A 24727-nucleotide genomic window follows, 5' to 3' on the forward strand; every position below is an offset into this window, starting at 1 on the left:
GAAAGGAATGAATGCATGTAATACTGCTGCTGCTAAGTCGTTTCAGTCGTGTTGGACTCTTCGCAACCCCATGGACTGCAGCCTACCAGGCTCCTCTGTCCATGGGATCTTCCAGGCAAGAGTACTGGAGTGGGGTGCCATTGCCTTCTCCAGTATGTAATACTAGAAGATATTGAATAGAAATGTGAGGAGGCAGTACATTTGAAGTTAAAATTGTGAAAGATAAGACAATTTCATATTATCAAGTCATAAGATAGAAATCATTATTATTAATATTAGAATCTGGTGGCAGTGAAGCAGAGGGTTTAAGAGGAAGCATGAGTTGTGAACAGATACTCCTGGGTTCAAATTCCAGCTCTGCTCCTCAACAGACTAGAAGACCTATCAATGTAGAATTCTAACAGTACCTACTTTCATAAGGTTGTCAGTACAAACTAAATGAGAATATAAAGGACTTAGAACAGAGGTAGAGAGTAAGGACACAATGAATACTAGCTGGTAATTATTATTACTATTATTAATTTTTAAACTGTTATTAGCTTTCTTTCTAAAGCAGTATATATATAAATGTTGTATCTCTCAAATTAAAAAAAATTGAGTATAAGATCCCTAACAATATTTTATGCTTTAAAGCTTAGAAATTTTAAAGAAGTTCTAGCATTAAGGATGGGCCTCCTTTTAAACTAATGACACCCTCTGGTATGGCACAAATTAGGACTTCTCAGAAGAGTGCTGCAATAACAGTTTCATCATTTTCTTTATGATGTGACTTTCACTTCCTTTTACTGTTTCCATGAACTTTATGTTATGTCAGTCTTTTACCCGTCATGCCACATGACAGAATCTTTCTTCAAATCTTTCTAGTTTAATAATCTAAAAGAATTTAAACCATATATAAACTTTCAGAACTTTTTGAAGTTGATTGCTATTAATAGCCCCTGAAGCATTTAAGTTCCTTTATTAACAGCTCTGCCTAATGTTAACATTCTAATATATAAGAAAAGAATTTATATAAAAAAAACAAAGCAACTACACTACCTATGAAATAAAGTATGCTAAGCATTCAGTAGTAATGACATTCTCAATCATAGAAAGATAGAGTGGCAATATAATACTATAACCAAAACAGGACAAGAATATAAATACATACATGCTGCTGTTTAGTTGGTAAGTCATGTCCGACTCTTGTGGTCCCATGGACCATAGCCCATCAGGCTCCTCTGTCCATGGGATCTCCCAGGCAAGAATACTGAAGTGGGTTGCCATTTCCTTCTTTAGGTATCTTCCCGACCCAGGGATCAAACCTGTGTCTTTGGCATTGGCAGGTGGATTCTTTATTACTGAGCCACCAGGGAAGCTCCATCTACATAATAGTTTTACTTATATCTAACTAGTTCAGAATCTACTATCCTGAATCTACAGAATTTTCACCAAGTTAAAATATACAAAATAATTTCTTTCAAGATATTATTATATTGTAAGTTTCTGGATAATATCTATAGTACCTTAAAAATATCTATAGAACCTTAAAAAAATATGGACTCATGTATACAAAATTAAACAATCCCAAAAATCAGGCCCTCAGTCCAGCAATTCCCATGAACATAAAAGCTTTTTAGTGTATACGTTGGTAAAATAAATCCATGGCAAATAAGGAATTAATTGCAATTAATTCAGTTCTATGAATGTGTTTAATACTTTTTTAAAGTCCTTTTCAAATTATTCTAGAGTTTCATGTTACATTTTTCAATTTTAATTAAGTTTTTATCTTGCCTACATCATAGTTCTTAGAACCCTGCAGCTGTAAGTTACTGTTTGTGAGAAAATTTTTTAATTGTTGTAAATTTATATTTAATTCACTATATCATATAATAATTGTTTTTAGGAAATGAAGAATAGCACTGAAAAAAGACATAAAAAAATAGCTAATTTTTGATGCGTGTTTATTTGTGTTAGTTGCTCAGCCATGTCTGACTCTTTGTGACCCCATGTACTATAGCCTGCCAGGCTCCTCTGTCCATGGAATTCTCCAGATAAGATTATTGAAGTAGGTAGTCATTCCTTTCTCCAGGGGATCTTCCTGACCCAGGCATTTAACCTGGGTCTCCTGCATTGCAGGCAGATTTTTTACCATCTGAACCACCAGGAAGCAAATTTATTACAATTTATTTTTTTCTTACACTCCTAAACATCATTGAATACTTCTTTCCTCATTATACAGAAATGATAAATGAGGAAAATCATTTTGCTGTTTCTACAAAACTTTTACTACACTGGAGTGAAAAGGAACCATGCCATCTGTTATGTTCTACTAGAATTGGAAAGAAGTTGAAACCAAATCTTGAGCAATCATACTGAGAGGCCCTGAAGAAGGCTTCCAGTCAGTCCCATGCTTAAAGCAAGGGATGGATAATCTCAAGCTATATGGCAGCATCTGAACTACAAATAAAGTTGTTTCTCACCGTTTTCACCCTACTAGTCGAGCTTCCTATTTAAAATCAGTCTCACTATAAATACTTGAAACATCTAAATTCCTAAAACTTGTGACAAATGAGTATGATATTTGGTTATATTTAATTTTATACACTTACAATATCTAATTATGTCTTTTTACATGCTCTTAAGACATTTGGAAACATTTCTATTGACTTATCATTTTACCTCTCACCAAGAACTTACTGTTATCAGTAAATTAAACTCTTAGAAGTGTCAAAAGAGCAACCAGAGAGTAGGCCCCTTCTCAGACTTGTGGCTTTTCCATCCAATCACCTTAAAGTAACCAATATAAAACATCATCTGACAGGCTACAGCAACCCTAGCAAGGGGAAACAAGCTGTCATTCACTTAGCTCAGATGACTAAACAATGCTTTTTACAGAAAATGTCTACCACAGAGTCCAGGCATAACACAGAAATCCAAGATGTTTGTGAATTTTATCAGAATTGCCGGTCAGTTACTTCAGTTCTCTACTGTAATTTAAGCTTGGTCTCTGATTAAGATATACTATATAATAAAAGGAATTTCCATTCAATTTCCCCCTCCTTTCCTCATCTTCATCTCCTTAGGAATAAACCATTTTTATTAATTATAAAATGTACCACTACTTAAGACTGGAAGCCATAGTACTACGTTTACTAGATTGACTCAGCAATACAATAAGCTTACAACAAGCTCACCATTAAATATTTTAGCAGTTTACAGATACTATTTTCAACATCTCAAGTTCATCATTTTTAAATCACGAAGACAAGTTTCTTGCTAATTTACCACACGGGTAGTAATAAAAGTGTAACACTTACTGAGCACATACTATTTGCAAGGCATTGTGTAACAAATATAATGCTAAAAACTTTAGTATTCTACTAGCTCACATTATCTGATAACTTTGGTAACTCTCAGGTAAGAAAAAAAAAATAACCCATATTGAAGGAACTCACAACCTTTTCCTACAATACATTCTTTGTTTTAAGGTTCTCTGCTATAAATACTATCCATCCCATAAAATCCAATATTGAGAGTAGAGGATAGATTCAAATCCCAAAAGTATGACTGCAAAAAGACGCATGTTTGATTATAATGCTACATGATGTCACATATCCAGGACAACTGAAGCATTTCGGTCTCTGAGGGATAAAACTGCCTCTTGGTCATAGATTTAGGTGACATAGCATGTGATCCATTGTCTCTAAACAAAAAATATGTGCAGCTGCATTTTCCAGTCAAGAAAGGGAAAGGGAGGGGAGGACACAGAATACAAAAGGGTCAAAGATTTGTCTCATAGGGAAACTGTTTTTCAAATAGGGATTAAAAAAAAAGAAGAAAATTGATTGAGGGAAAAACCTTTGACCAACTCATGCTAAATGGCAGAAAACACTAAAATCAGGGAGGGGAGGGGGAACTGTTGTGGTAATCTTCCACCAAATCCACTTATCTCCTAAATCAACTTGCCCAGATACAGTGTGTAAACCATGGTTCAAATGCCACTTCTATCTGAAAAAATGTGCTATTTGTACACAGTATAGAGTTTCCATACACACTGTTGCAGTATTTGTCTTTAAAAAATTAAATTTTAAAACGGGTCTCAGTTGTTCATTTCTTTCTTGGAGATGTTAAAATGAAGCAATAGCTTCATAAGTTAAAAAGAAAGAAAGAAAGGTGTTTGCTTCTAACCAGTAAAGAAACCTGATATTCTCCGTAGAAAGACCAAATTACCCCCCCCCCTTTTTTTTTTAATGAACCCTAGCACATAACCCGCCTTTCACACAGAGAAACACTGGTTTCAAAAAATAGTTCCACAATAGATCTAAGTTGAGTGAAAATTGTTTTCTCTGTTGAGAAAAATAGGATTTTCTAATAAATGCTTTTAAAGGCTTCCCTGGTGGCTCAGATGGTAAAGAATCTACCTGCAATGCTGGAGGCCCGGGTTTGATCCCTCAGCTGGGAAGCTGCCCTGGAGAAGGGAAGGCTACCCACTTCAGAATTCTTGCCTGGAGAATTCCATGGACAGTTGAAGGCTGGTGGACTGTGAGTCCCAGTCCATGGGAATGAAAGAATCAGACAAGGTAATGACAAAATAATTTGTAACTTCTATTAGTATCTAAAACACGAGTTTAGCTTACATGTTATGAAACATGATAGGAAAAAAAAGCACTACTAGCTTTTGGTGTAAATCTAGCTTACAAGACCCATCTTCTCAACCTTTGGGATGACGATCAATGTTATGTCTGAACAAAAGTGCATTAGAAGCTAAAAAAAAAAACAGTACAGAAAAGTAAACAAAACACAAAGGGAAGGAAATACCTTTACCATGTAGAATGAGAAGTATTATCACCATATTGTAACCAGGAAGCCAACCAGCACTTCAGTTTTTCGATAGTACTGTAACTGTACTTGAAAAGCTATTTTGAAAGGAGCAAAGTTTCAGAAACCTGAAAAATCAACAGATCAAATGTCCTAAAGTAAAAAGATAAATTTGGTTGGCAAGGGAATACAAACAGGTGGTATTCTTTGTCACCAAAATTTATTTCTGGGTAACATGGTTTTCATTGCTTTTGAATATAAGCCATAATTAGTCAGTCATGCAGTAAGTATACAGTGAATTAAATTGTTCAACTGAAAATAAGTGTCTTTTAAAAGCACATTCATGATCAAAATAAATTTAATAAAGGCAAACAGTGATATCTTACATTACTAATGCCCCCATAACAAATTTGGAAAGCAAAATTACAACTTAAGACTGTATATGGCTGATTTAATATACTGATTTTTTATGTAATTCTAAAAACAATACAGGGGCTCCCCCCGCAGTTCAATGGTAAAGAATTTGCTGACCAATGCAGGAGACACAGGTTCAATCCCTGATCCCGAAAGATCCCACCCACACAACTAAGCTCGTGTACCGCAACTACCTTAGCCTGTCCTCGAGTGCTGGGAGCCTCAGCCACTGAGCCCACATGCAGTAACTACTGAAGCTCGGGCTCCCCAGGGCCTGCGCTCCACAACAAGAGAAGCCACTGCAGTAAAAAGCCTGCGCACCACAACTGCAGAGTAGCCCCTGTTCGCCACAACTGAAGTCCATGCAGCATCGAAGACCCAGCACAGTTACAAATAAAAAGGTAAACAGAAACAAAAAACCCTCACAAAAGTAATATTAACATAAAATTAAGTCCTCTTTAAAGTAGGACTAAACTAACCTTTTTTGAACACTTACTGAAGTCAGATATATTTATGTTAAATTTTTAAAGATATATGTTATTAAATAGAATATCTGCTTTCTCCTGCAACATCTGGATTGTTTACCCTCCCTACCACTATTCAGTCAAAACCCTAATATTTATGGCCTCATTTAATGACAATTCCTCCATGTAATTCCCACCTGAACTTCTCTTAGGGATTTTCAGTCTCTCCTACAATGTTCCAAATGTGTTTATATGTCCTCTTTTTACAGTATTTATTTGTGCCAACAGCGCAAAAGAAACAAATGACATGAAATCCCTTTATAAACACTAAAGTTCTACATTATAAAGTAAATAAAATACTAATAAAACCCAGAAGAGACTAGCAAATAATGGGCTCAACACACCTAAGCAGAATACTTCAAGCAAGTACAACTTGGTTCTAACTTGCTGCCAACTAGACAAGAAACACAAAGGTAAAATTATACTTAAATTATACTGCAATGATGATATTACATTAGATACTATGTTCCACTACGCTCTGTGATCTTTTCACTTCCTAAATTTCACTTCTCTACTTAAGAAATTTTATCACAAAAGAAAACTTTAAGACATCAATTATCGTAATTCCATGTGAACAATATGCTATTTTGAAGTTGCAAGCAAAGGAAGCCTACTGTTAATCCATTTGTATAAAGAACTACTAAAGGAAAAGCCTGACAAAATAGGGGAAATGAGCTATTAAAGGTACTGACACAGCATTAATAAACCCCCATTATGACGATAAACCCCACCGCACTCAATCCCATCCTTGGGAAAGTTCTTACTCTGTGTTTCCACAGCACTAGAATCTATGTCCAGAAGCACATGTCTCATACTGCAATTATTTACTTACATGCATCTGATTCTTGGTATTTAACCCAATTTTTGCTCCATAATTTAAGAATGGTCCTAGGTGTATCACTGTAAATGTAGGTTAGCTTTTAAATACTGGAAAAAGCTAAAGCATTAAAAGTCAAAGCACGAACACTTGTATATGTGCAACAGAAAGGCAAGCCCATGACCCTTCACAATTTCCCAAAGGATCTTTAATAGATTCTTAAAGGTTCTCTTAACTACAAAGAAATAATCAGGGCAAAACAAAAGGTTCAGAATTTTGTGACATGTACCTACAATCAGTGGACAGTATTAAGTGGCAATAATTTCAGAAGAAATGAAAGATTTTTGTTAGGATTTGGAGGGAAAAATTCATGCACACTTCCCAAATTAAATTAGGAAAATGATTTTGAGAAGATGGCAACTTCGGTGGCAACAAATTTTGATTCCTTGAAAATCTTCACATAAAAACAGAGTGAGCAACTAGACAGCAAACCCCAAACCCATGGGATATCTACAAAACTATGTTTAACAGTCTCCCCACCAACCCCAAAATACCAAGGGCTTAAACAAATCACCAACAGTCCACAGTCTTACTTTCTATCGGTGTCTAGGTGAGAGAAGACACAGGGAAGCCATGAGCGACTTGAGAACAAAACGACAAAATAGCCAATATTTGCTGGAAACTACTGACAGACTGTTTTTACTGAATGAAAGCTGAAACTATTTCAAAAGTAGGTAAATGCAAGGAGACTACAGTAAGGCTATAGTTCCTATAAGCATGGAACAATCTAGTCTCTTTGAGCATTCAAAACTTGACATTTGGGGCTCTCTTCTAAGACAAACTCTAAGCTTAAGAGGAAGTACTAGGAATGGCAAAAAAATTAAGCAGGATAGGGAAAAAAAGAGATAAAAGAGAGTCCAGACAGCATACCAGAGTAGAACAGAGCTGGGAAATCTCAGAAAGCCATTTACCATTTTTTTTGGTTGTTGTTTCTTCTTCTTCTTTTTTTTTTTTTTCATTTATTTTTATTAGTTGGAGGCTAATTACTTTACAATATTGTAGTGGTTTTTGTCATACATTGACATGAATCAGCCATGGATTTACATGTATTCCCCATCCTGATCCCCCCTCCCACCTCCCTCTCCACCCGATTCCCCTGGGTCTTCCTACATTTACCATTTTTAAAATCATGAACAACAACAACAAAAAAAACAGGACTGTGAAGTTAAAAGAGCTATCAGAACCAAGCCTCCTCCTAGAAGTTTAAAAAAACTAGTTTCATGTAAAGAAATGATGAAAAGCGTTGAGGAAGAGTATCACACAAAGTTACAATAAGAGAAACAGAAAAATAGTTAAATTCAGGAGCAGGGGGGAAACAGGGACCATGGGTAAAAGTTTCCATCACACAAGATGAATATGTTCTACTAGAGATGTGCTGTACAACATAGTTCCTATAGCTAACAATACTGTATTGTACACTTAAAATTTTAAGATGGTAGATCTCATGTTAAATGTTCTTACTACAGTACAAATACAAATGAGCTTAAAAAATTACATAAGACATGAAAAAAAAATGTATATCAGAATTAGAAAAGCTCAGAAATTAAACAACAGAGCTCAAGAAAGAAGCTGAAATAAAAGAGGGGGGAAAAAATCTGTTTCAGAAATGAACACCTAAGCTAAAGAAATATGAGAAAAAATAAACGTACAAAGCTTTAGGAGAAGCAGAGGATGAAAAGGAAGAAAAGTTAATCAGAAAGAAATAAAGAGGAAGCAGGCTACCCATACTGTATAAGAATACATAGTTGGGAAACTTAAGGGATTTTCAGAAAAGCTATAATACTGGTTACTTTTTGAAGAAAGGGAGTTATGTTTTGGAATAGGCATGTAAAAGGGCATCTAAAGTGGCTGGCAAAATTCTATTCCTTAACATGAAAGATGGTTACATGAGGGTTGGCCTTAGAATAATTCACTAAGCTACACATTTCTTGGGTGGTTTTTAGCATCTACGGTTTAACAATAAAAAGCATTAAAAATTTTAGAACATAAAAAACTATCAGTTCAGTTCAGTTGCTCAGTTGTGTCTCTTTGAGACCCCATGGACTGCAGCATGCCAGGCTTCCCTGTCCATCACCATCTTCCAGAGCTTGCTTAAAACCACGTCCCATCGAGTCAGTGATGCCATTCAACCATCTCATTGTCTGTCATCCCCTTCTCCTCCTGCCTTTGATCTTTCCCAGCATCAGGGTCTTTTCCAATGAGTCAGTTCTTCTCATCAGGTGGTCGAAGTACTGGAGTTTCAGCTTCAGCATCAGGCTTTCCAATGAACATTCAGAACTGATTTCATTTAGGATGGACTGGTTGGATCTCCTTGGTGTCCAGGGGACTCTCAAGAGTCTTCTCCAACACCACAGTTCAAAAGCATCAGTTCTTCAGTGCTCAGCTTTCTTTATGGTCCAACTCTCACATCCATACATGACTACTGGAAAAACCGTAACTTTGACTAGATGGACCTTTGTCAGCAAAGTGATCTCTGCTTTTTTAACATTCTATCTAGGTTGGTCATAGCTTTTCGTCCAAGGAGGAAGCGTCTTTTAATTTCATTGCTGCAGTCGCCATCTGCAGTGATTTTAGAGCCCAAGAAAATAAAGTCTGCCACTGTTTCCCTATCTATTTCCCATGAGGTGATGGGACCAAGTGCCATGATCTTTGTTTTTATGTTACTACTTCTAGCTATCAGTACAGAATATAGTAACAAAAACATCTTGGAATAATCTTCAAAATGACTTAATAAAATTACAGGACAAACCAAGAGACAGGCTTCCCAGTGTTTCATCCTGATGTTTGGCAACCAGGACAATGAATTAGAAGTCCACCACCTTATTGTACAGAACTGATATGATCTGTTTTTCACATGTAACACATGCTCTGAAAGTATTTGAAATTTACTCATTCTTAGGATAAATCACAATACTTAAAACATGCAAAAGATTTTTTCCATTGAGAGATACTCTAAAACTGCCAAGAAAACTCACCTTTGAGAAAAACAAACATGGTAATTTAAAAAATAAACATAATTAAATTCAACAAGCATTCACTCAGCATATGCTATGTGTGCATGTGTGCTAAATCACTTCAGTCATGTCAGAATCTTTGTGACCCCATGTACTGTAGCCCGCCTGGCTCCTCTGACCATGGGACTCTCCAGGCAAGAATACTGGAGTGGGTTGCTATGATCTCTTCCAGGGGATCTTCCCCACCCAGGGATCGAACTAGCGTCTCCTGCATTGGCAGGCAGATTCTTTACCGCTAGTGCCACCTGGGATGCCCATGTTACGTATGAGGTGTTTACAATTCAGTTGAAAAAATAAGTAACACAGGTAAGAGAAAGCTATATACAGTAAGAGCTTTGAGAAAGGTACAAAGTACTATGGAAGAAAAGGACAGAAGAAGAAAAGGACATCCCACCTGCTTAGTATTTTAACCAGTTGCCCCTCATATTCCTCCAATTCATCTTTCCCAATACTGGCAGAATGATCTTTCAAAGACCCCAAATCCTCTTTTTAAAACACTTCACAAAATAACAGTACACAGCAGACAATTCAAAAGCCTTACAAGAACCAGGCAGGCAACAAACAAGTAAAGCTGGTCTTCTGTAAGAAAGATGGAGACTGCCGAAAGAGGGCAGTTACTTATAAGTTTCAGCCAATCAAAGCTATGAAACCAATGCTGCCACAATATTCATTTTTTTCAAGGGACAAAAGAACTCTAGATTTTTGTGGGAAATGTACCAACATTTAAATATTGGCAAATATGAAAAAAATTTTTTTTTTTTAATATTTCAAGCCCAACAAAACACAGCTGGAGGTAAAGGTTGCAAACTTTGGCTTACAGAAATGATACTAACATTCCAATAAAGGGCCCCCACTGTCCTCAAAATTGAATAATGGTTGTCTTCAAATTCAAAGGAAACAATGAACAATTTTCTCATAATGTTTTCTTCAAACTTTAGCACCTGCTACCATTAGTCTGCTGGCAACAGCAAAAATGCAAGAAAAAATAGAAAAGGAACATTTGATAGTCACCTCAAAACTGCTTCACCTTTTTTTGGTTGTGATCAACAGTTGTGCTCATACCATTTTATACTATATACCTGGTTACATGGTCAAATTTTCTGTTCCTAAAATTGTTTCTAGATTATATGATAGAGTCAAATACATTAATATATCTGTTCTTTAGCAAAAGAATGCCATGAGACTTCAGAAAAACCACGGGCCCAATAAAATCTAAAATCTTTAGCATGGTGGCTGACAATTCCATACAAAATCTGGCTTCTGTTTGCACCTATTTCACACCACCCAAGCTTCCTGGATATCCAGTGCTCTTTTACTCCTTTATGTCTTAAGATGTATTTCAGGCTCTCCACCCTATGTTTCAGAGGCTCAAAGTTCTCTCTCTAGGAGCCTCCCTTGAATTACTTAATGTTTCCAATCATGCTTCCTCACCATCCTATTTAGAGTCCTATTACAGAACTTGGGCTTCCCTGGTGGCTCAGACATATAGAACTTATTTGCTACTTCTGATTATTCACCATTATTTGCTTACCTTTCTAATTCAGGCACTAGATCAGTCATTTTCGAACTTTTGATGCTATCCCACAATAAGAAATACCTTTTTATAAGAGAACCATGACATGCTCACATATATAACTGAAACAAAATGAAATAACACTTTTACCCTTACCACATACAACACACTAACATTTACTATTTGATTGTATTTTTTTTAAGAAATATTGGTCACAATTTACTATATTGATTCTCTATCATTCATTTGAGAAATGCTGTACTAGAATATAAAACCTCATAGGCAGAACAAAAATACGTTCATTTTTATGCTCTGCCACACACCATAACATTTAGTAAGCAAATGTTTAAATGAGTACATAAAGCAGCATTCTGTACTAGAAAAGTAAAAGAGTAATAAGGTTTTGAGGTCAAGCAGACCCATCACCTACCAACTTACTTATGCAGTCTCTGACAAATGACTTCACCCCCTCACATCCCAAGGAATAACACTACTTATTTAATTCACTATGACAACAAAGTAGTGGTCTTCATGTCACAGAATGTGCTAAGTCACTTCATTTCTGTTTGATTCTGTTGACCTTATGGGCTGTAGCCTGTCAGACTCCTCTGTCCATGGGATTCTCCAGGCAAGAATACTGGAGTGGGTTGCCATGCCCTCCTCCAGGGGCTTTTCTCAATCCAGGGATCGAACCTGTGTCTCCTCCATTGGAAGGCAGGTTCTTTTACCACTAGAACCACCTGGGCACAGAATAAGCATTGTATAAATATTAGTTTGCTTTCTCTAACCTGCATTCTTCCTTATTTTTTCCTGGGAAAGAAACATCTATCTCATCCTGGCAAACATCCATTTTTCAAACACTGCAGGTCACAGCACAAAGAATATGAAATTTTAAAATCTGACAGACCTGGGTTCAAACACCCAGCTCGGTATTTACATAATTTCTGTTTCTTTATAAGATTAAAATATGTCCTGCCCAGTCATTATGGAATATTATATATTCATGTGTCTAATATAATACCATGTCAGAACATAGCAGGCACTTGATAAAAGGTAGGAATTGTTGCTGTGATTATTAGTAAGTGTTGCTCACTCAGCATAGATGAAGAATTTAACCTGAACTTTTAAGGAAGAATTGGACAGAAAAACAGGACAGACAGATGGAACAGTAAAATCTCAATTTACAAGAAATCTCTTCCTTTTTTCCTGTATTTCCTCTTTTAAGACAAATAAACCACAAGAATGTAAGTTTATCAATTTCCTCAATTCTCTACTTCTAAGGTTATATAAAAAATTCAGAATAACTGTACTCTGTGTCAAAATTCTAATTTAAATAATAAATTATGCTCAGTCAGCTGAACATTATAAAATGTGAACAGTGTAAATGTATTAGCAATGCATTTTAGAGAGAATTTCAATAAGAGTTCAATGTAAAAATGCTTTCAGTTAGCCCAGTTAGATAGAAAAAATTAACTGAAATTCTTACTCAACATATCTTTCAAACCATTTCTGAGGGGGAAAAAAAAAACCTCTAAGTAGCAAAAGCAGCAAATATCTACAAAAATACAATCAAGAAGTCAAGAATTTTCTTATACAATGTGCAAACTTGTAAGATATGAAGATAATGATAATTAAACTATTCTACTAACTTAATAGTACTACACCTACTTGGAGGGAATCAAATAATTTTCCATTATTCATGTTGGTAGCAAAAAGATGGCTATTTTAATAGTATACATATTTAACTTTTACAATAACAGCATATTTCTACATGGCTACTTAGCTTTATTTAGCCTTTTAGGCTTACAGTAATATTATGTTTATAACTGTCAATGAAATAAGACCTATATAGGTGAGGGGATAAATTCTATTTTACGTTCACATCAGGCTGACTCCAAAAGAGTAGAATGATGTCTCTTGTTCACCACAAGAGATATACTTTAATACAGTAGATGCTCGATATACTTAAATACAGCACTTAAATACAGTAGATGCTCAATAAATATCTGTCCAAGTTTAATGTTTTAATTTATGGACAGGAAAATTAGGTTGAGGGAAATAAAAAATACACAAATCAAAATTAGGTCAAGGCCTTGAGCGTGAGCCTTGCTTGGCAACTTGACTCCAAAGAGCAGAGTATAAATGGGTGGGGAATGAAACCTGACAAAAACCTCAAACAAGCAATCAAAGCCTGTTAACATTGTCAATTTTTTGTTGTCAGTATGTACCCTTGATATGCTGTGATAAGAATGGCACTTCACCTCTGTCGTCTTCCTCCCTAAAACCCTTTACCCATGTCTACTCATGAGGAAAACATCAGGTAATTTTCAATTGAGGGATGTTCTATAAGATTTCTGACTGGTACTCCTAAAAACTGTCACAATCATCAAAAATAAGAAAAATGTGAGAAACTAGAATTCTGAAACAGAAGAAGGACACTCGGGAAAAACAAATGAAATCTGAACTAAGCATGCAATTTAGTTCATAGTAAAGTAGCAACTTTGTTTCCTTAGTTGTAACAACTGTACCATAGTAGTGTAAGAAGTTAACAATAGGGTAAACTGGGTGAGGTATACTCTATTGTCTGGCTACTTTCTGTAATTGTAAAGCTATTCTAAAACCAAACGTTTATTTAAATTTAAAAAAAAAGGGCAAGGCAAATAAGAAATATATGAATCAAAATCCTTTGGAAATGAATGGTGATAAACATTCTTTTGGATCCTTTATATTTGGTAGCACTCTCACAGAGTGACCTATATGCAGGTCAGGAAGCAACAGCTAGAACTGGACATGGAACAACAGACTGGTTCCAAATAGGAAAAGGAGTACGTCAAGGCTGTATATTGTCACCCTGCTTATTTAACTTACATGCAGAGTACATCATGAGAAACGCTGGGCTGGAAGAAGCACAAGCTGGAATCAAGATTGCTGGGAGAAATATCAATAACCTCAGATATGCAGATGACACCACCCTTATGGCAGACAAAGTGAAGAGGAACTAAAAAGCCTCTTGAGGAAAGTGAAAGAGGAGAGTGAAAAAGTTGGCTTAAAGCTCAGTATTCAGAAAACGAAGATCATGGCATCTGGTCCCATCACTTCATGGCAAACAGATGGGGAAACAGTGGAAACAGTGTCAGATTTTATTTTTGGGGGCTCCAAAATCACTGCAGATGGTGATTGCAGCCATGAAATTAAAAGATGCTTACTCCTTGGAAGGAAACTTATAACCAACCGAGATAGCATATTAAAAAGCAGAGACATTACTTTGCCAACAAAGTTCTGTCTAGTCAGGGCTATGGTTTTTCCAGTGGTCATGTACGGATGTGAGAGTTGGACTGTGAAGAAAGCTGAGCGCCGAAAAATTGATGCTTTTGAACTGTGGTGTCAGAGAAGACTCCTGAGAGTCCCTTGGACTGCAAGGAGATCCAACCAGTCCATCCTAAAGGAGATCAGTCCTGGATGTTCATTGGAATGACTGATGCTGAAGCTGAAACTCCAGTACTTGGGCCACCTCATGCAAAGAGTTGACTCATTGGAAAAGACCCTAATGCTGGGAGGGATTGGGGGCAGGAGGAGAAGGGGATGACAGAGGATGAGATGGTTGGATGGCATCACCGACGTGATGGACATGGGTTTGAGTAGGCTCCAGGAGTTGGTGATGGACAGGGAGGCTTGGCGTGCTGCGATTCACGGGGTCTCAAAGAGTTGGACACGACCTACTGACTGAACTGAACTAAACTCATACAGTGGAAATTAAGGTTTTGAACAAGTCTACAGTATTAATTATGAAGTCACATATGACCAAAGGAGATGCTCCTGCTTTTGTTTTCCAAAGCATCATTCTTAGGCCTCCACACTTCAATTAGTAACTCTGTAACAAAAAATTGTAACATTAGCTGTCACCTCTATATTGAATGAATTATCTCACACCTCTAATCTTTAGTCATTAAAGATTATATTCACCTTGATATCTTCTACTCACCTTACACTCTAACTAAACTCACCATCTTCTTGATTATGCTCCCTTTCCAAACCTCATTCTCAAAGTTAATAACTAGCCTTGCACAATGCTGTCAAATGAACCTTCCTCAAATAAGGACTTTATCCCCTCGTTCCCAGGCTTAAATGCCATCTTCTTTTTTTTTTTCTTTTTGGATTAAACCATGTTTAAATTCAGAAGTGATGTTTGCAAGGCCATCCATAATTGGTTATTCTTTCGTACCCTTCATGCATACTTTCAATCCATCTCTCAACCTTGTAAGTGCTGCCTTTCCTTTATTCAGAAAATAATCAAATACTCACTAAGCATCTATCTGGGGGCAGTGAGGGCTGGGGAGGGAGTCTCTTCTGGGTGGTCAAAGACTTTATAATTTTCTTGGGATGAAGAATAGGGAATCTTTTGCAAGGCTGTAGCCTTTGTTCTGATAACAGTGCCTGGCAAATGGTAGGTGCTTGAAAACTATTTATTAAAAAAAAAACACAAGGTAGTATAGAATGCTGCAACCCAAGAGAATAAGACTCTTCTGTTGGAGAGGTGGAAGGCAGGTCTAAAATGATTCCAAGGCTCTCAAGACAATTAACACTTTAACCAAGCCTCAAGTTTGAGTAGATTTTCAGTGGTTAAGAGGATGTGTGTAGGTGCATTTCCAACAGAAAAATGTTGTATCAGCCAAGGGAAAAAGAAGTAAATTGTTACACCACGTTGAAGTAGTAAATAATGAACACTTCCTGTGGAAGATAAGATGGGAGACTAGGTCTGAATTTCAAAGACTCTTGAGAAGAAATTTGATATTACTCTTGATATAAGGGGTTTTGGTCAATAGAGTGATATAATCTTTAGGAAGATTAATCTAGTGGCACTAACATGAAGGTAAGACTTCTGAAAGCAAAAACTTAATTTCTTCAAGAAGCTACCCCTCTATCTTACTCAAACCTTCTAATTTCCTTTTCAACTCTTACAGTACCTGACTGCATCATACAATTTAACTCCTAATTAGATCATCTCACACTGTAAACTTTTTTTTTTCACATGTATTAATCATGTCTCTTCAACCCAAGAATAAGGATCAAATCCTAGAGCACTTTTTCTTCCCTAAGAAATCAACAAGTAATTGGGCTTTTATTCTGGAGGACCTTTTTGCAAGTATGCAAAAACCAGGTGCGAAAATGACAACAATCCAAAAGCAAGACACACATATACAAGCTGCCACAAGAACAAGATTAATCCTTGTTTGGATGGCACTTTGTAAAGTTTCATTTGATAGCCACATCTCATAACTATTAATGTAGCTATCTCCCAGCATATGTTTTCAGTGTTTCCTCCATTATATAAGTACTTTTTCATCTCATTTAGTTTTCTTTCTCAACTATGCATTGGTTTCAGGGGTCACCACACATATTCACTTCTCAATTGCATTGTCTTTTCTGCACTGACGCCTCTCCAATCTTTTTAACTATTAGCTTCCCTGAAAACCATTATTATGGCATATTAAAATTCTAATAAATGGTGCTGCTGTAACTTCACATAACTCTAAATGTTTCCTGTGGTTTAGCAGTCTTCAAATAAAAGTGATGCAAATAAAAACATGTTACAGAAATAATTCAAATTTATCAAAATATTTACAAAATTTAACATGATGAACTCAAAGATTGTATGTACTTAAATTGTTTGTATTGATACCTAAATTCTGAAAACTCCAAACTGTCCAAATATCTATCTTCAACCTTTTTTTAACTTATCTTACTTTAAAATAATTTAATAATATATTTATTTTGCTTTTTGTTATTTTTGATCTTCAGCCCTTGGTCTCTTACTTTTATATATTTTAATCCGTTGATGTTAACATCTATACTAGCTATTAATACTTTCCCTTAAAAAAAAAAAGTGCCCCTGCACAAATCAAACAAAGTATTTTATCTCTAAACAAGTATTTCCACTAGTAACAGATCTTTTCAGGTTATAATGAAACTATCAAAAAGAAATCCTCCAGAATGAGATTACTTCTGATTACATTAGAAACTTATTAACCACTCTGAAATTCAAACGGATTTTTCCCCCAGAGTTGAGAAACTCCATAATGTACTCTTCTGTTCCCCATCACTCCTTAATGGTACCTAATACTGCTTAGATTTTAAATACGAATCATCAAAACAGGAGAAGGCACCTTACACAGACTGCAAGCAAACAGGGAGAAGTCGACTTGGTTGGAACAGAGATAGAGAAGAACAATTCAGCTTTGTCCACTTCCCCATCTCAGGAAACACCAAAATGTGGGTCCAAAGCAACTGCAGGGCTACAAAGCCCCCGGCTGCCAGTGACGCCTCTGCTCTAGCGGTGCTAGGGCACTCAATTACACCCAGTCGGCCACGTGGCTGTCACAGTCAGAAGACAGGATTAACAGCGTCAACTAACCTGGAAATAACAATCGACCTCTTCCCACAACCTGAGTTGGGGTGAAAGAAAGTTGTGTGTCATTTCCTTGCACGCTAACGCTTTTTTCTATAAACAGAAAACGAAGTACAGGGGCTGCTTTAAAGAGACTTTAAAGCAGAAATCAGGTCCCGGAAAATTCCCGAGAGTGTGCCCCCAGTGAATTAAGACACGCTAACTCTCGTGAGCGGCGATGGGAACAGAGGCATTCTGCAAAGGGGCAATAGGGTGGAGTTGAGTAAAATGGAGCACTACACACATGGACGTCTTTCCCCTGACTCCCACCTTCTTCCCGGGTTCCAAACTCTCGGCTTTTGCAGCGGGGCGAACTCAGAAGAGCTGAGGGACCTCGCACACGCCCTCACGACCTCTCGCCTTCCCAGTAAAAAGAACTGAAGGGCAGAGATAGAGGGCCCAAGAGACGCGGCGAACAGGAAGTGTCCATATTGCAGAGCAGAAACACTAACTCCCACCCCGAGACAGCACCCTCGGCGGACCCCGGGGCGCCCGCTGGAGGAAGGGCCAGAGCGTGCCGAGGTCGATCACCCCCACATCCGGGACCCAGCCCTGCCCACCCCAACGCTCGGCCGCCCGGCTGCTCAGAGTTCACTGCCGGCCGCGCCCGGCGCCTCCCCGGGCTCTACTTGGCCCGGCCCAGTCAGTCCGCCCGGGACCGGACGAGAACTCCACGCCCGGCACGTCTCGCTGCACTTCAAGCCGGGGGAGGGGGTTCCGGCAATGACTCCCGACGGGCTTGGGGCGCTTCCCTCAACAGTAGATTCACCCCGAGTCGAGCCCTAAGAGTCCTCGGGGCCACCTCCAAGCCTTTCCGAAGCGCCAGCAACACTAGCCCCGGTTTCCGCCGTGGACACCCGCTCCCGGGCCGTCATTACACCCCTCAAGAAAAACTCCTAACTCCTCACCGGGCCGCACTATCCTCAGTTCGCCGCCCCCCGGGAGCCCACAAACCACCCAAGCCACGCGCAAGGGAAGACCCCCCTGGCGGCGCCAATTCATCACGGGACAAAAATGTCCGGGCGCGTCACGGGACAGCCGCCTCCGCGCCCCACGCCCGCCGCCTGCCGCACGCGCTGTCTCCGAGCCCGGGAGCCGCGGCGCGGCTCTGGGCTGGGAGCACGGACGCCGGGCGGCGCCGGCTGGGGAAGGCGCCGCTCCGCTCGGGACTCACCGTCAGCTCGGCCGCCGCAGCGGAGGGGCGAGGGATGGGTAGGGGAAGACACAATATGGCAGAGCACCACAGCTGCTCTCGGCCGCTTCCAGTAGCCGCCTCCGGGAAGACGCGGCCACGAGCAGGCAGCGGCAGCTGCGGTGGCGGCCGCAGCAGTACCACATCCCCCTCCCGTTTGCTTCCTCCCCTCCCTCCGCCCTCCCCCGCTGCCATGGCAACGAGGCGCCAAGGAGATTAGCCCCGCCTCTCCCTCCAGTCCCCGCCTCCAGAGACTCCTCGGGAGGGGGCTCCGCCAGTCCCTCCCACTCCCCTCCCACCTCCTACCCGAGGCCCAGGCCTGGGAACCGGCAGGCTGCTGAGGCGGCGGGGGGCGGAGGAAGGGGGATGCGGTGTCCGGAAGGGCGGGGCTCGCACAGAAGGCAGGGCGGTGACGTTGTGAGCCAGTCAGGTTTCGGGCTGTGGAGGGGCTGGGGAAGGCGGGAAAATGGAAAGGCCTCGCCTGTCCGGGAAGGACCTATAGGAGTGAGGCGGGGCGCGGCGCGGCCGCTGAGTGGCCGAGATGGGGAGGGGGCGGGACGCAGCTGGGCGGGGCGAGGGTGGCCGCCAGGCTGGTAAGTCAGAGAAGCTGGTGCTGCGAGTGCAGCGGCCGCCCTCGGTAACCCGAGCTCTGTGTGTTTCCTCAGGAGCTTTCCGCCATTGGCCAGGCTTTAATTGAAAGAGCTTTAGAAACGGTAAAGCACTAATAGAAATTTACAGTAGTATCACCCTCGCTTGACTGAAAGTTTATGTGGAAACTAAGCTCGAAATGTCTGAGTTTTTTTTTTAGAAAAAGGGCTTGGGAATCAGACCCAAAATTTAATAAGGAGCTCCAGAACGCGCTCTAAGTGCTATGGACTGGGCTAAATTCTTTACACGGTTACATTTTTGTAATCGTAATGCTAAAATAGTATTGCCAGGTAAAATTAAGCTGTGTCTAGTTAAAGCCGAATTTCAGCATAAGAATGTTCCATTTGAGAAATACTTCCTTGTTTGTTTTGTTTTTGTATGAAATCTGCCAACCCTCTCCTAACTCCTATTAATTCCCACTTTACAGTTAAGGAAACTGAGGCATAGAAAAATAACCTGTCAAAATGGGTAACTGACACAAGGCTCCATTTTACCGTTACCACTTTGATCCTTATAATTAAAATTATGAATTCCTATACTACATCTTCAAAAACTAGAGTAGCAATACCTACCTCACAAATGTGTTGAATGGATTTTTTAAGAAAGGGTATATGAAATAAACGTGGACGGTAACTGAGGCACAGTAGGTGCTAACTGAAGTTCATTTCCTTCCTGAACAATGAACAGTGTATGAGCCAGGTTCTAAGTATAAAGTGGGCAGAATATGAAACAAGCTGCCTGCTGACAATAAAACAAGCCAAGCTGTGGGGATGATAGAGATAACAGAAGAATTATAGGAATCACCATATATAGTAACAAAAATGGAAATGTTCCCCTCATTCCACAGATGAAAACACTGTTTATATGATTTGTTCAGTCATCTACTAGTTCCACTTGCTTTTCATTACAGTGTCCTGGAGGGCCTCATAGCTGCATTCAAAGTTAGAAGACCAAGGCAAATGTACAACAAGCTTCAGTTGAAGTAAGAGTTGCTTTGGTTTCTCCCTTCAGGGCAATCACTGTTGCTCCCTCAAGTGGGCAAATTCAAGGAAGTTTTAGAGGAAAAGTGTAGCAGAAAGGAAAGAGAGGTAAACAGGAAGTTTGAGAGAAGATGGCTTCTGGGAAATGACAATCTTCTCAGACCTCAGTCTTGTTTTATCTCTGCTGGTCATTGTCGTGATGGCCACTGACATAGGTCTTCATCTCCCTACAGATTATTGTACTAGTGTTTTACTTGAAACATGGAATTTAGTTTCTCTTTTTCCTTCTAATCTATTTTAAACCCAGATGACCAAACAATCCTCAACTCCAGAACAATTACAGAATGAGAACTGGAAGTTATATATACTTTAGAGATATTTCATCTAGGAGCTCAATCTATCATAGATGGGAAAACAAATCCAGAAAAATGATGTAACTTGTCAGTGGTCACATAATGGATCTACTGCATCTACATTCAGTAAGTTTTCTCTGCTTGTCCTCTCTACTGATTGATTCACCCCAGAAAGGCTGGCACATTTAAATAATCTCTGTGGGTGAGGCTCATGTCTCTTAGGAAATCTATCACACTTAGTTCAGAGTCCAGGGACACTTGTATACTTAGCGGCTATTTTAGAGGACTTTGAACACCTACCAAGGAAAATCTCTGATTAAAAATAACCATGATTCAGAGTGAGTAGCTTTTCCCCAGGAGCTTACAAGAGTAAAAAGGCTAAGAAACCAGAGCCTAACTCTTTAGGAAAAAGAGAATCCTGGCATTTAATATCTTCTGGGTGGTGCAGTGGTAACAGGAGACACAGTCTTGATCCTACTGTCGGGAAGATCCCCTGGAGAAGAAAATGGCAAGCCTTTCCAGTATTCTTGCCTGGAAAATTCCATGGACAGAGGAGCCTGGTGGGCTACAGTCCATGGGGTTGCAAAGAGTTGGACACAACCGAGCAACTAAGCACACAGCACACACAAAGCTTGTATTCTTCTTTCTCCAAAATATTTTACAGGAACATTGTCATTAATAAACTTTACTCAAGACAAATTTTAAAAGTATATTGTTTAAAATGTCCTCATGTTTAGGTTAAAAAGTGACAGTGATCTCAGGTGGCCTCAGCCTGCAGCAGCTTGAAGCAGGATTTCAGTTGCCAGCCAGAGTTTGAGGTCAGACAGTGTCAGGGAAAATGCTGAATCCTAGCCACTAGACCACCAGGGACCAGTTTACAATGACAAGCTGTGTAGAAATGAATTTCCACATAGAGATGGAAAGTAGTGAAGCAAGAAAAGTATTTATTAGGAGAAAAGAGAATACAGTATGTTTGGATAGACACATGGGTGGGCTCAGAGAGAATCGTACTCTTCTGGTAGTTTGACTCACTTCTATGGGGCCTATCTTCCAGGTTTCCTTTGACCAATTTTCTTGCTTTGCCTGGTTCTGAGTCTGTGTTTGGTATATATCAAGATCCTCCCTGTGTGCATACATACATCTCTAAGCCAAGATGTATTCTAGTGAAGAGGCCCATGAGTAGTTGACGTTACTTACTATGAGGTGACACCCTCTCCCATTTTGACTTCCAAGGAGTGTTTCTGCACGTGTGTAGTTAGGGAGGTCCCTTCCTCCATCATCCTGCTATTATGGAATTTCTGTCCACAGAGGAGAAACTGTTCAGTCTGGGGCCCATCTATCTCCTGCCTCAATAGAAACTCAAACATACACATTTATATTTTAAATGCTTCCCTGATAGCTCAGTTGGTAAAGAATCTGCCTGTAGTGCAGCACACCCTGGTCTGAGTCCTGGGTCGGGAAAATCCCCTGAAGAAGGGATAGGCTACCCACTCCAGTTTTCTTGGGCTTCCCTTGTGGGTCAGCTGCAATGCGGGAGACCTGGGTTTGACCCCTTGGTTGGGAAGATTCCCCGAAGAAGGGAAAGGCTACCCTCTCCAGTATTCTGGCCTGGAGAATTCCATTGTCTGTATAGTCCATGGGGTTGCAAAGAGTTGGACATGACTGAGCCACTTTCACTTTCACTTTCTTTCATTATTATATCATGTATATTTAACAAAAGACTTTTTGATCACGAGTTGATGAGTCCAAAAATAACCAGTTTACCAACAAGGGCTCTAGACTTCAAGCCCCCTTGAGGTCAATTAGCTTGTCTTCTTCATCCTTACAATGTAATTTCTTAGAATAGCTTTCAGAACAGAGATGATGTTTAGTAGTGTTTGTCAATAAAAGAAATAACTCTCCTCAAATGATATCAGAACTAGGACACAACATTGATAAATACTGATCTGCCACTTTGACACAAAAATCAAAGTGAGTGAAATTACAATTGTGAGTGAAAGTCTATTTTTTTTTCCTTTAAGGATCTTTTTCAATGTACTTATAAAAGCAAGTATCAGAATTTCCATGGTGGTCCAGTGGTAAAGACTTAGATCTTCCAGTGCAAGGGTTTGATTCCTGGTTGGGAAAATAAGATCCCACATGCCATGCAGTGCATTCAAAAAAACAAAAGCAACTACCTATGTTTAATTATATCTACATTTGTATAAGCCCTGATATTGACAGTAATTTGGACCAATCCTTTTACTGAGGACACTAGAAAAACTCAGCAAAGTATTTAAAAAAATAATTCAAAGGCCTCAGAGAGCTCACAGGATAGGAATTACCAGGCTATGAATCTGAACAATGAAGGAGACCCAGGGACATCCATTTATCCATTCCATAGAATGTAGCTAAGAGGATGAGCAGGGATGAGAGACAGTGATTAGAATTCAGGGTGTACTAAAGAGGGAGGAGGAGAGCTCTGTTGAAGCTCCTGTTGGACTAGGAATCCAAATGGCTACATCCTAGAAGTAAAGGGGTGACATCTCATTTTCAAAGCATTTAAATCCTGAGGTTGGATTAGGATAATTCCTTTGCACTAATGTCCCCAAGCACTTGGTGAAGGCAAACTAAAATCCTACTTGGAGTAAAGTAATATGTTAGGCCTGAAGTCATCTCAACAAATAATGATGCAAATACAGTTTTTAGTACACAATTAAAAGTAAATCATACAAAGAAAGAAAAACAGCAGAAGCAATAGAAAAAAAGACACAAAAGGGGTTGAGACAGTGAAATTATCAAACACTTAAAAATAACAATGCTTACTATATATAAATAAATAAAACACAAGATTTAAAATTTAGGCAGATAACCAGAAACTGGAAAAAAGAATCAGGAAATTCCCTGACAGTTCAGTGGCCAGAACTACATGCTCTTATTGTGGAAACCCAGGTTCAATCCCTGGTCGGGGAACTGAAATCCCACAAGCCTGGTTCAGGTCAGTCCAGTCGCTCAGTCATGTCCAACTCTTTGTGACCCCGTGGAGTGCAGCATGCCAGGCTTCCCTGTCCATCACCAACTCCTGGAGCTTCCTCAAAATTATGTGCATTGAGTTGGTGATGCCATCCAACTATCTTATCCTCTGTTGTCCCCTTCCCTCCCACCTTCAATTTTCCCCAGAATCAGGGTCTTTTCCAATGAGTCAGTTCCTCGCATCAGGTGGCCAAAGTATTGGAGTTTCAGCTTCAGCATCAATCCTTCCAACGAATAATCAGGACTGATTTCATTTAGGAAGGACTGGTTGGATCTCCTTGCAGTCCAAGGGACTCTCAAGAGTCTTCTCCAACACCACAGTTCAAAAGCATCAATTCTTCAGTGCTCAGCTTTCTTTGTAGTCCAACTCTCACATCCATACGTGACTACTGGAAAAACCATAACTTTGACTAGATGGACCTTTGTCAGCAAAGTGATGTCTCTGCTTTTTTAACATGCCGTCTAGATTGGTCATAACTTTTCTTCCAAGGAGCAAGCGTCTTTTAATTTCATGGCTGCAGTCACCATCTGCAGTGATTTTGGAGCCCCCAAAAATAATGTCTGTGCTTGTTTCCATTGTTTCCCTATTTGCCATGAAGCGATGGGTCAGATGCCATGATCTTAGTTTTCTGAATGTTGAGCTTTAAGCCAACTTTTTCACTCTCTTCTTTCACTTTCATCAAAAGGCTCTTTAGTTCTTCTTCACTTTCTGCCATCAGGGTGGTGTCATCTGCATATCTGAGGTTATTGATATTTCTCCCAGAAATCTTGATTCCAGTTTTTGCTTCATCCAGCCCAACATTTCTCATGATGTACTCTGCATATAAGTTAAATAATCAAGGTGACAATATACAGCTTTGATGTACTCCTTTTCCTATTAGGAACCAGTCTGTTGTTCCATGTCCAGTTCTAACTGTTGCTTCTTGACCTGCATACAGATTTCTCAGGAGGCAGG

At 39.3% G+C, this 24727-nt stretch overlaps 1 protein-coding gene across 3 annotated transcripts in view; it reads right to left on the minus strand.

Annotated features, from left to right (window-relative positions):
* FOXN2 (forkhead box N2) overlaps window positions 1–18945 on the minus strand; it is a 57110-nt gene extending 38165 nt beyond the window's left edge. For 2 of the 3 annotated variants that reach the window (XM_061155456.1, XM_061155457.1), the window contains exon 1: window positions 18762–18945. The gene's annotated coding sequence lies outside the window, so the exon portion shown is untranslated. Of the gene's footprint in view, window positions 1–4800; window positions 4929–18761 lie in introns of all 3 variants that reach the window. The other variant, XM_061155458.1, reaches the window with a different exon arrangement.
* Window positions 18946–24727: the final 5782 nt, after the last annotated feature.

This window comes from Dama dama, chromosome 11, assembly GCF_033118175.1.
Source record: "Dama dama isolate Ldn47 chromosome 11, ASM3311817v1, whole genome shotgun sequence".
Taxonomy (NCBI): Eukaryota; Metazoa; Chordata; class Mammalia; order Artiodactyla; family Cervidae; genus Dama; species Dama dama.